Source organism: Ceratotherium simum, chromosome 16, assembly GCF_057802395.1.
Source record: "Ceratotherium simum simum isolate JZ-2026a chromosome 16, ASM5780239v1, whole genome shotgun sequence".
Taxonomy (NCBI): Eukaryota; Metazoa; Chordata; class Mammalia; order Perissodactyla; family Rhinocerotidae; genus Ceratotherium; species Ceratotherium simum.
In genome coordinates this window covers 8,124,122-8,139,876 of record NC_141915.1, presented here as the reverse complement: position 1 = coordinate 8,139,876, position 15,755 = coordinate 8,124,122, and positions in this window count along the sequence as shown.

Below are 15,755 nucleotides of genomic sequence, written 5' to 3'. Positions count from 1 at the left end.
CTGGGGTCGACAGGCCAAGGCGGAGGTGTACACAGCCTTCAGGTCTGATACTTCAGTGGGAAGAGGGGCATTGGGGCCGCTTGGCAGGAGGAAGGACCCCTCATTCATTCATTCATTCATTCACTTGCCATTTGTGGAGCCCCTGCTGAGTGCTAGTCACCATAAGAAGGGCACCGTGAATGTACTGTCATTGCCCTCTTGAGTTTGACAGGTTTTGGGGAGACAATCAAGGAAGGGATGATTACCCTGGGGAAGCACAGGGGTGATGAGAACATAGCAGAGGCACCTAACCTAGTCCTGGGGCGGGGTCAGAAAGGGTCCAAGAAAAGACACCGGTACCTGTTTGTGAGCCATGAATCTGCTCTGTCCCCCTACCTGTAACGGGACAGCTTTTAAACCCACCCAGATCCCTTCCTAAGTGCTCCGGCTATTAATCAGTTCAAATCTGTGCCCTGATCTTTGTACCCCCTTGAGCAGAGCCCTCTGCCCCACAGGGAGGGCCTACGGCCCTCTCCCTGGTCTCTTGCACAAACCATGAGAACGCCAGGCTGCTGCAGCAACTGAGTAGGCCAGCAGAGGTGAGGTCGTGACATCGCTCACGCCGATCCATCCGCCTGGTCGTTCTCCTCCTTTCTGCTGGCCCTTCTCCAGCCAAATCCCACCTCGGTTTTTCCAGGCCGTCACAGATGCTCCTTCATCTGTAAAGGGTGGTGGTAGATAGTGAAGACTGTGGCTTGTTCTGGGTAGTTGTTCTGTGTGCGGGTGGTTTCAGGACCATGCACATTCGTCTCTGTACTCTCCACAGCCTCCTCTAGCACCGTGCCTCGCCTGACATTCTCAGCAAGAGTTTCAGAAGCAGAGGAATGAACGGCATCCTAACACTAATGGATACGAAGGGCTAAGGGAGATGGTATTGTCCGGTTCTGGTTCTTTACATCTATCCGCACTTAACGGTTTGAAGCACACTTCGAAACTTGACCTCGTTAACCCCCACAGATGTTGTGAGGTCGGCAGAGAGGGTGTTATTTATCAGTCAGAGCCTTTTGGTAGTGTGGGAGATCAAGATTTGGCCACCCTGAAATCTATCTCTTTACCTTGGTTGTTTTCTCTGAGGACATTTGACCTCCCCCACTAACTGCCTAAAGAATTTGACGTAGTAACTCCTTCCTGGAACAGATCTTCTATCTGACGGCTGTAATATAATGTAAAATAGATGTTAGAATAGAAAAGGCACCAACAAGCCCATCTTATCAGAAGTTCTGTCTCTGGCCACATTCTCTGGATGGCCCTGCAAGGAGTTGCCAGACAGACATTTACATTTATAAGGGAAATCTCCATTTGTAAAGGTATCTCCCTCTCTGTATTGGGAAGAGGGGGGATGACCTCATTTCTAGAAACTCATCAATGTGGAAGGTGAGGCCTTAAATCTGCATAATAACCTTACTCTTGTTTACTGTGCTTTAGTGGTAATCTCCTGTAACTGACTCCCCCCACCCCCAACATCCTCCTTTGTCATTGGCTGAACATGGTATTTAAGACGAGAATTCTGCTATTGTGTTGAGAAACGCGGTGTCCCTGCTTTCTCCCATGTATACATGTTATTAAACTTGGTATTATTTTCTCCTACTAACCTGTCTTGTTAATTATTTGGCCAGCCATAAGAACCTTAAGGAAAAGGGCAGAGGGAGATTCTCCCTCTCTCCCAACAGTGGCAAACAACAGAAAATGGCTTTGGCTAATTTAATCAAAAAGGACAGATATAGGAAGGGCATAGGGGAGCTCACAGATTTAGTGAAATACTTAAGGACCAATTCTCTGAAAGGATCTGCCGGAGCAGGAACATCACTCTTTCCAGGACACTCCTACAGAATGAGTAGTCCTGTGTCCCTCTGCTCAAGGCTCCAATCCCAGGGGCAGTGTCTGATGGGCCCCCCATCTCAGGCTACCTGCTGGACAAAGACCCCCTTGAGGTTCCACAGGCATCACTGATTCACAATGTCCAGCCCTCAGCCCATTCTCTCTACCCGTTCGGCTTCCCCCAACAGCCAAATCCGCATCTCTCCCTGTCCCCCGGTTCAGGTAACAGCACCATCATCCTCCTAATCACCCACACTGGGAACAGGGGAGCCTTCTCTTCTCCTCCAAGTCTCTAGCTGATTTGTGCCTGCCTACTTGACATCTCGTCTCCATCCTATGAGCACTGCAGAAGCTCAGGCCCTCAGCATCTTTCCTCTAGACAGCTACAGCCTTCTCCTGAAGGGTCTTCCTCCAGTCTTGCCCACATCCAACCAGCAGCAGAGGGATCTTTGTACATTGCAGATCTGATCATACCATTCCTCTCCTTAAAAGGCTTCAGACAGAGCCTTTCTGACTACAGCCATGGCTTCCAAACTTCTGTGACCTTGACCCAGAGTAAGAAATTTATTTTGCATTGTGATTGACTTTACAATATGCTTATTCATGTAACTGAAGCAAAATTTCCAAGAATTGATACTTACCTGAGTTTCTATTCAATATCACTTTTTAAAACTTCTGATTAGGACCCACTACACTGATTTCATGATCCACTAGTGAGTCATGATCTGTTTGAAAAACATCGGCTGAGAGGGAAAAGTGGAGCTCCCTTGGAATGGCATAGAAGGCTCCTTGGTAACCCAGCCCTGCCCACGCCTCAAGCTTCCCCTTTTCCCCTTACCCTGCTCTAGTTCTTGTCAGTCTCTGCTTCTTTGAGTTCTTATACAGCCCATGCTGGCCTCACTGATGCTGTAGCTCACCCCACTCCCTCTGCCCCAACTGTCCTCCTCTCCTTCTTTGCCCCCCTCCTCACCTCATTCCCTGAGACCCAGCTCATCCCTGTGGGTTAGGTGAGAGCCTCCTGGTGCCCTCGGAACACCTTGGGCATAGCACTGGCATCTGCTTAGGTGTCTAAGCCAGTGTGGGGCCACCTGCCTCAGCGTCATGAATATTCCCAGACCCCATCATAGGCCAATTGAGTCCTAGTCTTTAAAGGTGGTTTGGAGAATCTGCATTTTTACTTAAGTACTTAACTACTCAACTACTCAACAGTTGATTCTTATGCACGTTAACATTAATGTTTGATACATACTGGTCTGGAGACTGTCTTCCTCCAAGCTACAGTCATTCATACACACCCTCTGGTAATGGCTGTCTGGCATCTCACCCCCTTCCTATGTTTGGGAGATTCCCTGCCATATTGTCTTGATGGGAGACAAAACCCACTTCCCCACAGAAGCTGAAAGGTCAAGGTACTGCCCTCCCAGGCCCCTGGCTTAGGGGACATGGGCATGTGACTTAATCTCAGCCAGTCTCACCTGCCTGGGTCCTTGAATCAGGAGCTCGTGACCCAAAGAAGCAGGAACAGGAGAGCATGCATTTGGGTGGTGGCGCCTGCAAGATCCAGTTCCCTCAGGCAACAGTGCAGCGGAGGGAGCAGGAGAACCCAGTATTTGCATGGCAGAAGCCACGTGAGTAGCTCTTTGACATGATTTTGGCTTAGCCTCCCTTTTAGCTGCCCATTTTCAGAATGTGCCTCTCCACTGTTTGTGGCCCTCCTGGCACCCACACATTGTCCTTTCAGTTAATGACTTCTTAAATTCACTGGAGTTGACTTCACTTGCCACTTGCAAGTATAAACCCTCACAGACACACTAGCACCTTGCAAGTAGTAAATGTTTGCTGATACAGTGGGTCAATCATTCCAAAACTCGCAGCTGTCATTCCAGCTTTCACCTTTCTCTCTTTCAAGTCCACCCTTGGTCCCTACTCTGAGCACCCAACCGCCAACCCTTGACCTTGGCCATCTTTCCATCCAATGAGGCCTGATGTTGGCAGAGACATAGCTCGTATTTCTTCCTTAAGGAGACAGAGTTAATCCCCATCTGTCCTCAGTGATGGCTGTGGTTAAAAGTGTGATAAGCAGGCAGGCTGGTGGGGGTGGGGAGAGTATTGCTCCCTCTGGAACAGGGATAATGGATTCAGGCTTTCACTATTCCCATGCAAAGCACAGAAAAGGAGCAATTAGAATGTTCTCCGGCTTTAGCTTGCTAACAAGTGTATCCGATTTTCCTCTGTGGGCAGGGATTCTTGTGGAGAAAACACATTTTCTCTTCACTGATGATCGTCTTCCCACTTCTAAAGGCCTCAAGCCAACCAGCTGAGATCAATGAATAAGACTTATGGGCCCATCAAAAAGAGAAAGCCAATTCAGCCAGGTGAAACTTAGAATTCTGACACCTGCAAACCGCCATGCTGTTGGGGTGATGGTAATGATGGGGGATGGTGAAATGAAAGCAATGGGAATAACAACAACTCTACCTGTCAGGGTCTGGCAGGAAATGGAAAGCACCCATCAAATGGAGCAATTGAGGAGAGCTTATTAAAGGAACTGTTGACCAAGGTGTGAGCAGCATTAACAGAAACCAGTTGAGAGTTGGTGAAGCACCAGGATTGACAACAGCCGTGAGCAAATCCCTTCCACCTGTGTAGGCCTGAGGGGCAAGGAGATGAAGCTAACACTAGAACCGGAGAGGGTAGTTATGGGAGAGGGCTGCTGCCTGATGAGAGCGTGGCCTTCAGTGGAGGGTCACAACGTAGTGACCACACTGGGAGACGAGGTGGGGTAAGGATGGTGATAAATACCCTGACCTGACTCTCCTTCTGCCCTCTGGCTTCCTGTCAGCACTTCTCATTGACTGAACCCAACTGGAAGCCAGAGGCCAAGGGAGCCATTGATGTGGTCCATAAAAGTCAACCTCTTGGAGGACAGAGTGGGGCAGAAAAGAGTAGAGAGTGGATCAGGAAGGGCAGATAGAGAAAACCAGCACAGTAGCTTATAGAACACTCCCTATGAGCTGTTATGAGCATAAATAGCAACTCATGTAGTTCTCTGAAGAAGCTCAGGTACCAACATCACGTCATTTTACAGACAAGTAAAGTGAAGTTAAATAGCTTGTCCGAAGTCACTGTGAGAGTAGCTACAATTCAAAGCCAGGCAATCTGAATCCAGACTCTGTGCTCTTAACCACCATGCTGAGCTGTCCAATAAGGTAGCCACGAGCTACACATGGTTATTTAAATATAAATTAGTTGATATTAAATAACATTAAAATCCACTACATCCCGTGAGCCACATTTCAAATGTTCACCACCTACATGTGGCTAGTGGCTACCATATTGAACAGCACAGATAAAGAACATGTCCACCCTCCCAGAGAGTTCTACTGGAGAGCTCTGCACTAGACCTGGACACTTTGTCCTAGACCCTTTTAACCCCCTAATCCCTCGCAAAACCATGCATGAACACTCCCATCAATAGCTGTGGTGTTCCTGGGGTGGAGACGACAGGGATCAGACTGATTTGAAGATTCTTAGGACATTTCATTGCCCTCTTGATGGCTGCCAGATAACATGGCCTCAAGCACAGCTCGTAAAGATAAATCTGAGATAGTTTTATATAAGCCATGCCCTTTCTCCATTATAAAATCCCTTTGCTGTTCTGCCCTCTCCTATCGTAATATCAAGGACATCCCATAATAAGCAGCAGCATTTATATCAAAAGAGACGGGAGAAATGGCTGGCACATCAGCACTCTCATCCCTGCCCCATTTCAGAGATACTCGTTCTCGGGGCCTATGAGATGCTGGCATCCTGTGATATACAGCATCCTTCCATCAGCTCCCATGAGACAATTCTCGGTTGGATTTAATGGTCCCCAAACCTTGACACCTATATATCATCCCCTAAATGTCCAACATTAGTAGATGAGATGAATGCTGAAGGTGATATAAATCCTACCTCTCAAATAGGCTAAAGGTGAAGTCTAGCTCTTCTGGACTGTCAGAACATTATAAAAAGGAATTGGAGTCAATATCCGATGACCCTTCCTACACATAAAGAGATGTAGGGTCTTATATAAAAACATTTTCTGGGAGAGAAAGCAAAATGTTATAACACAAAACCACGTATAATTCTACCTCCCAGCAAACATCAGTGCTAGCATTTATGCAGTCATGCATCGCTTAACAATGGGGATATGTTCTGAGAAATGTGTTAGACGATTTCATCATTGAGTGAACATCTTAGAGTGTACTTACACAAACCTAGATGGTATAGCCTACTATACACCTAGGCTATATGGTGTTAATTTTATGAGACCAACATTGTATATGAGGTCTGTCGTTGACTGAAATGTCATTATGCAGCACATGACATAATTCTCTCACACATGATCAGTTACACATTGACATGTATATGATTATACTGTATATGTATACTGTATATGATCTTCTTTGTTCAGTGCATCTGTGAACATTTTTGCATCTCCTTAAACAATAATAATAGCTAACCTTCATTGTTGCTTATTATGTGCCAAGCTCTGTGCACTTCACATGTATTATATCAATTCTCATAGCAGTAATGGTAAGATAGTAACCATTATTATTCTAATTTTACAGATGAGGAAACCAAGGCACAGAGGGATCAAGTATCTTGCTAAGATCACACAGCTAGTTTAGTGGCAGAACTAGGACTATAACTAAATCTGTCTGACCTCCAAACCTGTGCCCTTTCTGCCATGATGCCATTCTACAATTTTTTACAGACTCTTTTAGCTCTGGAATGCATTCATTTTTAAAAATTTTTTTTTTGTGTGTGTGTGTGAGGAAGATTAGCCCTGAGCTAACATCCGTTGCCAATCCTCCCCTTTTTGCTGAGGAAGACTGGCCCTGGGCTAACATCTGTGCCCACTTCCTCTACTTTATATGGGACACCACCACAGCATGGCTTGAGAAGCGGTGCGTCGGTCCATGCCGGGGATCTGAACCTGCAAGCCCCAGGCCGCAGAAGCGGGAGCTTAGCCACTATGCCACCGGACCGTCCCCTGGAATGCATTCTTTAAGGGAGTTTTCCCATAAGCCTAACATGTAAGACAGATAGAAGTGGAGCTGGACTGGTTGAAATGGGAGTGGAAGCTCCCAGTGTCACCTGCTCTTGTCCCCTGGCCCTCTTCCCCTCCTGCAGTTCCCCCTCACCCTCACCACAGGCAACTGCTGAAGCAGCTCAAGGAAGCCCTTGGCCTTGGGAAAGGCCAGTTTGGAAAACACTGCCTACACATACTTGTAACAGACTACACACCATTCACCTTTATGGATATAGCATCATTAATGCAGCCAACTGCCTCCTGCTGTGAAAGCAATTTTGATACACTTTGTACACATCCATGATTTTTTTCCTGGATAAATTTCTAGAAGTGTGCCAAAATTTCAAAAATGTGCCAGTTTTAACACCAAATTCTCCCTTGGAAAGATAATACCACATAAATTCCCATCTGCAGAGCCATGTTCTGTACATTCTTTCCACAACTGGATTTAAAACCAATTTTTGCCAAAGCAAAGGTACGTTGCAGTTGTTTTCATTTATATGTTGTTTTGGTTACTAAAAAATAGACATTTTAAAGTTGATAGACTACTTTCCTTCCTTCTTTTGTGAATATCCTATGTAGTTCATTCTATTTGTTTTTTATTTTTTCCCCACTGGGGCAGTGGTCTTTTATTATCTATTTGTTAAGTTTATTTATAATGTAGGGTTGTTAATCCTTTACATGTCATATAGAATGTAGACTATCATATACATATATGTTATATATGTCACATAGAATATGGCATGTTGAATTTTATCTTTTATTTATGGTGTTTTTGATTAGCAGAGTCTTAATTTTTAGACCATGGGGTCAGATAAACATTCTCCTGCATCTTTTAATTCTTTGACTCTTTTTAAACTTGAATTCTTTAATCCATCTGAAATTTAATTTGGTATATTATATAAGGAAGTGAACTAACGTCCTTATGTAACTAATTAACTTTATTTAATTTTCTTGTCTGATTGCAATGGCTAGAATTTACAGAAAATTGTTTAAGTTTAGCATGGTGGTTCTCGACCCTGGGCGATTTTGCCCCCAAGGGTACATTTGGCAAAGTGTGGAGACATTTTTGGTATGCTGGGGAGAGAGGTGTGTGTGCCACTGGCATCTAGTAGCTAGAGACCAGGGTGCCGCTACATATCCTACAACACATAGGAGATTACCCCACAACAAAGAACCTTCTGGCCCAAAACATCAATAGTGCTGAGGTTGAGAAACCTTGTGTTAAATAACAATGGAATTAGTAAGTACCTTTTGCTTCTTGTACATTGCTTATTGCAATGGGGGACACAAGAGCTTCATTCAGTAAAGATGGCTTGCCTTAATGTCTCTGTGATGATCTGTCTGGAATGCCTCTGTAGACTTACTGTGTATCACAGACAGAGTGACGCAGATGGTGCTACAAAGAACATAGACGCCTGGGTCAGCATTGAATAAAGAAAGAAAAGCAATGCAGACACAAATAACACACTAACAGTGTGTAGTGTTGTTTTTCCTGTCTTGAGGCATCGGTGCTCCCTTGACAAGGAGGTATAAGAGCCTCTTCAGCTACCCTCCTATTGATTCTCTCCTGAACTTAAGACCACCATCAGTTAAAGCGTCACAAGATGTACTCTGCAAGAACATGAACATTGGAGTCACGAAGACCTGGGTTCAGATCCTAGCCCTGTCACTCACTGGCTGTGGGTGGGAGACCCTGGGCAAGGCCCTTATTTCCCTGAATCTCTGACCCTGCTCCCATATAACATGTACTTACCTGGGATATCATGAAGTGTGCATTAGACTTTATATGTAAGTACCTAGCTCATTATTTATAAGGTAGTAAGTGCTTATTACACACCCCATGTCTTCCCAGATGCCTGCAACTAATGCTGCTGCTATCTTCCCGCTCAGTTCTGAGAAAGGCATGACAAGCAGCCATTGCTCCTGGAGAGCCCCTGGGAGCCCAGGAGCCAAGAGATGAGACCAGCCACAAACACCTGGCCAGGGTTTTATGCCAGTTGCCTTTTAAATGTTTACTGCAAACCTATGAAATGTGTAATTTTTTTATCGCCATTTTACAGATGAGGAAACTGAAGCACAGAGAGGTTAATACCTTGCCCACGGTCACTCAGCTAGTAAGTGATGGAGTTGGGTTTTAGAGCCCTGCACTTAACCACTTAGTCATGCTGCCTCCTCACCCCTCTCAGCCCCAGCCCCCCATCAGCTCAGCTGAAGGACCCCAGTCTGGCCAACCTCCCCCCATCCCATGGTTCTTCCTGTAACTCCTCTCAGCGAGGGCACCAAGCCCCGTGCTTTCAGCTTGAGGCCTAAGGGCAGCCCTGGGTGAATGCTGAGGAGAAAGAGTGGTGTTTCTTCTGCAGTCCTTGCTCAAAGCAGCTGCTGGGGCCACCACCAGTTGACAGAAAGAGCTCTCTGCTCAAGTGCCATCCCCAGAGATCTTGAGACTTCCCAGCATCCTGGAACTGTCCCCGAGGAGCCCGGATGGCAGCCTGACTGGCTTCATAATCTTGGGAAATGTGCTTAACCTCTCCCTGCCTCAGCTGGTGCCCGGGAGGAGATTCAATTACACTACACGGTAATGAGCCTGAATCCTGCAGGGCCTGCCTCTTAATCACCAGCTGGAAAATGCAGCCATCTAAGAAACAGGCAGGCCACCCCGGCCACAGGCCACGACCTCATTAACCTAATCCTGTTAGATTCCTCCGCTCCCCTCAGCTCAGCTGCAGGCCTGCGGGGAAGGGTGACCTTCTGGAGCAGAGGGCTCTCGTCCAGGGATGCTGCATCTGGGTAGCTGCACCTTGGGCATGGTGCAGGTGCGCCTGGCCAGGCAGGGTGGGGCAGAAGTTCTTGTGGCTGGATCTAGAGAGGGCCAGTGAGACAGCTGCGTGCCCAGGTGATACCAGCCCCTCTCTGTGGGAGTCCCACCGCCAACACCCTTGTCAGCATCACGCTGGGCTCGGCCACATCAGGGCTGTGAAGCTAGGCCCTGTACATACAGAACATAGCATTTACTCCTCACAACAATTCTGTAACTTCTGCATTTTACAGCCTGAGGAAACTGAGGCTCAGAGTAGTCAGGTAGCTTTCCCAAAGACACACAGCAGCAGAACTGGATTTGATCGCAGTTTGGGCTAACTCCAAAGCCCATGCTGTTGGAATAGTTACAGAGATATCAGGGTACACCTATAATACGTTCCTGCAAAGTGTCCATTCTTCTGGGTTAGAATTGTAGTGTGTGTCAGGGGATTGCTGGAGACTGGAAGCCCTCCTCTATCTAGGACAGAACAGGCCTCCCAGGACTGAGGGCTCTAGTGAGGCTCTGACCTCCTGCAGTGCTGGCCTGTGGCAAGAGTGGGGTGTCAAGCTAGTGGTCTCCTAGGGACCTGGCTTTGTGGGATGGTTTGAGCGGTAGCTGCCCCTTCATGTGTGCACTTGGGCCCTGCCAGACGGGTAATCACGTTGCCTCTTCCTGTGTGGCAGCAATATTTCCAGTTCCGTGTATGCTTCTAGAACCTTGCCACTCCCCCAGTGAAGAGGTGACGTCTATTTCCCCTACCCTTGAAACTGCTTCAGTGACTAGAACATGGTGGGAGAGATGCGATGTGGCTTCCAACACTGATCCTAAGAGGCAAGACAGCTTCTACCTGGCTCTGTCTCTCTTGGGATGCTGGGCTTTGGCACACAGCTGCCATGTTGTGGGGAAGCCCAGCCACACGAAGAGGCCACGTGTAATTGTTCTGGTGGATAGCTCCAGCTTAGTCTCAGCCAACAGACACGTGTCAGATGATTCCAGCCCTCAGCCTCCATGCTGCCCCTGCTGATGCAGAGTGGAGCAGAGACGAGCAATCTCTGCTGAGCCCTGCCCAATTTTCAGGTTTGTGAGCAAAATAAATGATGTTATGGTTTTAAGCCACGAAGTTTTGGAGTGGTTTGTTATGCGGCCTTGGTAACTGGAACATCCCGACCTCACTGCTTCCCAGGACAGCCCATCATCCTCACCCACAGGGCTGCCCACCGTGATCCTGCAGGTGGTGGCATGCAGAGGCCTGGGCTCAGCTCTCCAAGCCTGGTCTCTAGCTCCCAGCTGCATCAGCCTCAAGGGGTGGCTTTTTCTAAGTGGTCTTCCCAGGGAGGCACCTTTTTCTTTTTCCCACGAAGGGACCGTATAGGCTAGCTGCCTCCCTGCTCCCAGATCTTAAATTCCTAGAGCATTTTTCTTCATATTGAATAAAATCTCCACTTTTAAATTTCCTCTCATTTGTCCTAATTTTATTGTCTGGGTCCATGCAGAATCCGTCTAGTTTCTTTTTGTGGTTTGAATGGTTGAAGACACCCTCTTAGCCTCCCTTCTGCTTGTCTGGCTAAACCTCACAGTTCTTACGGCCTTTCCTCTAATGGTTCTTAGACTCTTCATCATCCTGGCTACCTTCATCCCTCAGTAGATCTCTGGCAAAGTCTGGCTCTGAACTGGGCACCTCTCCCTAGATAGGATCAGGCCCGCATCTGAAAGGAGCACTCAGCAGACTTTGCTGAGGTGTTCTCCAAGTTTTCTTGAAAGGTCAGTTCAGTCAGGTATTGACTACTGGCCCCAGGCCTGTGCATGGGGACTCCTTGCTGTCCAAAGGACACAGCCGCATTCCCTGAGCTGGGAGGCCAGGCTTGCATTTTCCTATAAGGCCACAACTCTGCAACCATCAGCTCTATCCAATTTCAAAATATTTTCATCCCCCTCAAAGGAGACTCTGTACCCATTTAGCAGTTATTCTCCATTCCCCCAGCCCCTGGCAACCACTGTTCTGCTTTCTGTCTCTGTGGATTTGCCTATTCTGAATATTTTATACAAATGCACGGATAAAATATGTGATCTTTTGTGTCTGGCTTCTTTCACTTAGCATAATGTTTCAAGATTCATCCACGTTGTAGCAACTGTCTCTACCCCTGGTCCATCAGACATGCAGGCCCTCATCAGGGGCTGGTCTCCGTTGATCTGCCGTCTGCCCTGGGTGACCTTAGAACTGTTTGGGCCTGGACTTTGGGGGTCAGCAAATGTGGGACACTGTCAGGGGGGCCAGGCCCCAAATCCATCCTTCCATTCTGGGCGAGAAAGATGGATGGGGAGTGACTTTTCTGATCTCGGATTCTTTCTTGGCCCTGAGAAGCAGCTGATGGGTGCCTGGGCCACTCAGATTTGGGGCTTGAGTGAGGCCCTGATAAGGGGTGGTGTAGGGTGAAGCCCTCCCTGGCCTCCCCAACCCAGCCTCCCAGGCAGAATGAAACCCAAACTTTGGAGTTCTGGCCAGGTCAGCAAAGACCCCTTAGCCCCATTACTTCCTGGGATCTTTGCTGTCCACTGTCCAAGAGGAATTGGCCTATCAGGAAAAAGATTGGAGCCCATGGGACATGTCCAGCTCTGGCTGTAGGCAGGGGCCTCCTGGGCAGTGATGAACATTGCCACAGTAGGAGAGGGGCAGAGCCTGCTGAGATGTTCTGAAGCATCTGGTCGACCAGGAAGAAGCAGCAGAGAGGAGACGGGGAGGCCATGGAGAGAAGAGCAGTCACTCCTGGGGAAGGAGCTTTAAGGCTCTCTCCCCTTTTCTTTCCTCTCAGAGATAGAATTCTTCATATTTTTCTTCTTCCCTTTATTTTTCTCTCCTTTCCATTTCCTTCTTTTCCCTTGGAGGTCTCCCATCTCGCTCAGAATAAAAGCCAAAGGTCTTGCAAGGCAGACAAACCCCTAACGATTTGTTTCCTCTTCCTCTTCCCTCTGCACTCATTCTTTGCTGTTTCTTGAACTCCCCAGCCTGCTGCCACCTCAGGACCTTTGCATCTACTGTTCTCTTCTTCTCCCAGCTATCTGCACACTGCCCCTGTCATTGCCTTCACGCCCTTACTCAGATGTCACCTTCTCTCTCACTTTATCTGGAGTTCCAACACTTCATTCTGTCCTGTTCATATTTTGTTTTTTTCTTAGCATTATTTGCTAGCTAATGTGTATGTGTATTGATTTTTATCTTGTTTCTGTCTGTCCATCCAACAGGAATAGAACCTCCATGAGGGCAGGGATGTTGTCTGTTTGGTTCATGGCTATATATCCAGAGTCTGCACATAGCTAGTGCTTGATACATATTTGTTGAATGAATGAATGAATGAATGAATGCTCTGTACTGATTCCCGGGAGACCTGAAGCCTTGGTGGGTGTGCCGTCTCCTAGCCCCGGGTATGGCGTTGAGACTGGACTTGAACACACAGCTACCCATGCTCACCCCAGCATCACTGTCTTCTAGGCAGGGGTGGCCAGACAGGTCTGAGGGGGATGGCAAGTGTCTGACTGTAGACTAGATTTTAACCCAGTCTTTGCCGAGTACAGAAGTGTGTACTCACCCGAGTGAAACCCAAGTGTATACAGAAGAGTGTGACTCACCCAAGTGAAACCTGAAGTTCGGGAAATTCAGCTGCTCCAGTTTTCTGTGTGGACAGCTCTGGGGGCAACCTCTTCCTGGGTGGTGTGAGCTGGTTGACCCAAGACCTTTCTGGATGTTGTAGTCCTCTGAGCAGAGAAGGCAGGGAATGGGCGATTTTCCTGAGTTCTGATATCTGTAAATGTATCTAGTAAAGGCAAAGGGATCCCGTAACCCTGGAGGGGGGTGGTATAGGAGCCTGGGAATCCCCTGTTTAGGTTTGGGTATGATTTCTTTAGAAAAGAGGGCAAGTCCTAATCCAGAAAAGCATAACGTGTCCCATATATATAGTCAAGTGGTCATATATGTGTGTGTGTGTCTGTGTCTATGTGTGTCCGTCTGTGTCTCTATGTATCTCTCTGTGTGTCTGTGTGTGTTTGTATGTATGTATGAATGTGTCTGTGTGTGCGTGTGTGCCTATATGTGTGTCTGGATGTGTCTGTGTGTGTTTGTGTGTATCTGGATGTGTCCATGTGTACTGAGGAGATGAGCATCAGAAAGGCACTTCTGGATTCTGCCTCCTTGACATTTAAGACAGTCTCTGTTGTGTGTGGTGTTTAGTGGCACTACAGCTCTCTGAGACTTAAGCATAATTGCTTTATCTCCTTCTGTTGTATTTCTCTAATGCAGTGGCTTTCCACCCTGGCTGCACATTAGCCTTATCTGAAGAGCTTTATAAAATACCCATGCCCAGGGGTTACCCCACTCTGGTTAAATCAGAGTTTCTGGACGTGGGACTTGGGCACTGGGATGTTTTTGAGGTTCCGCAGGTGACTCGTCGCAGCCAGGCCTGTGCATCCCTGCTTTACCGTCCTGTGGGGTGCGCACCGAGAGGCTTTAGCGGGGACCAGAGGAAACTGACTGAACTTGGAGCCAGGAGGAGGTTTCGGTACTGGCTCCGCTGTTAAATCATCTTTGATCTTGAGCAAGTTACTTTCTTTTTCTGGTTCTTAGTTTTCTTTCTTGGTAAGTTGAGGATCATTTACACCTTCCTGCCCACCTCCTGCCCGTGGTTTGAGATCATTTATGTGAAAGGGCTTTTTAATTCTGAAAGACTACAGGAATGCAAGGAAATATTACTAGCATTACTTGTGTTAGCCCTTTGTAGGTGTCCAAAAATGAGGCCAGAGGTGGGTGTGTAATCACAGCAAGGTCGTAGTGAAAGGAAAGCTGCAGGGCACGTGCTGTGTATCATTACCTTATGATTTAACTTGCAAAAGTAACCAAATCCAGTAATGCCTACGCTTATAATTCCAGAAGCTGACTCTAAGTGGTGCCCCATCCGCGGCATGGATGGCTAAGTATCATTTAAGCACAGGTTTCTCCCCCTTTGATTAAAATAAAATTATTTACTGACATAATCACTCTGTATCAAGATCAGGGTTTAAATGCCCTTCTCAATCAGGGCACAATCAGGTGGTGGTTTTTATTCTGCCCAGAGGCCCCTTCTTAGGTTCTTCCTCCCCTGACACTTCTGGCTATTGTCAGACAAACCCTGATTCTGGGGCCTGAAGTTGGCTCTGCCCGCTCGGGGTGCAGAGCAACGTCAAAAAGCTCTGTGGTGAACCAGGGAGAGGCCTGCTTGGCTCCTCTGCAGACTTAATTAGGTCTTGAGCGGCTCTTCTGTCATTCTGGCCTTCTCTGCTCCTCCGTGCTCCCTTGCATTTAAGGGGGGAGAATCTCATTTTCTTCTCCCAGGGGCCCGTTCTTTGCAAGTCACTTTAGCTTTCTTTCCTTTCTGTGATCAGGGGAGCAAGATGGAGATGTCCTGGCGGGTAATTGTAAAAGCTGACTGACACTTTTTCTTTCTGCAATTAAGGAAGAGTGACTTTGGTAACGCAGCTAAATCATTCATTCCCGCTGCCTTTGAAACCGACCCCCGTGTACAAGTTACTTTTCATAAAATCACTCAATACTTTCATAGAGCCCACCCAGCAGCTTTCATCAGGTTTTCTCATAAGGACCTAGGTTGTTTGTTTGGATTTTTTCCTCCTCTTTCTCTGTTTGAAAACACATCTGAAATACACAGTTATGGATGTTATGGCTCAATTTATATAAATACACACAAAATTTTTGGAACAACACACATGAAACAATTCACAATGATTGCCTCTGGAAAGTGGACTAGGGGTTCAGCTGGTCCATGTTATGTAAAATCTTCTATGGCAGAAAAGGCTCGGGGATTCTGTAGCCGATTCAGTGCAGTCTTATTTAACTCCATCAGAGAGAGGGAAGGGGCTGCCTCTCGCTATGCCCCCTGCCCCGTTTTAATAGTAGTCCGAGTCCTCAGTGGTCCTTTTCTTAGGCTTATAGGAGCTTGGGGGCATAGAAAGTGGGTTTTCCAGATGAGGTTCTCT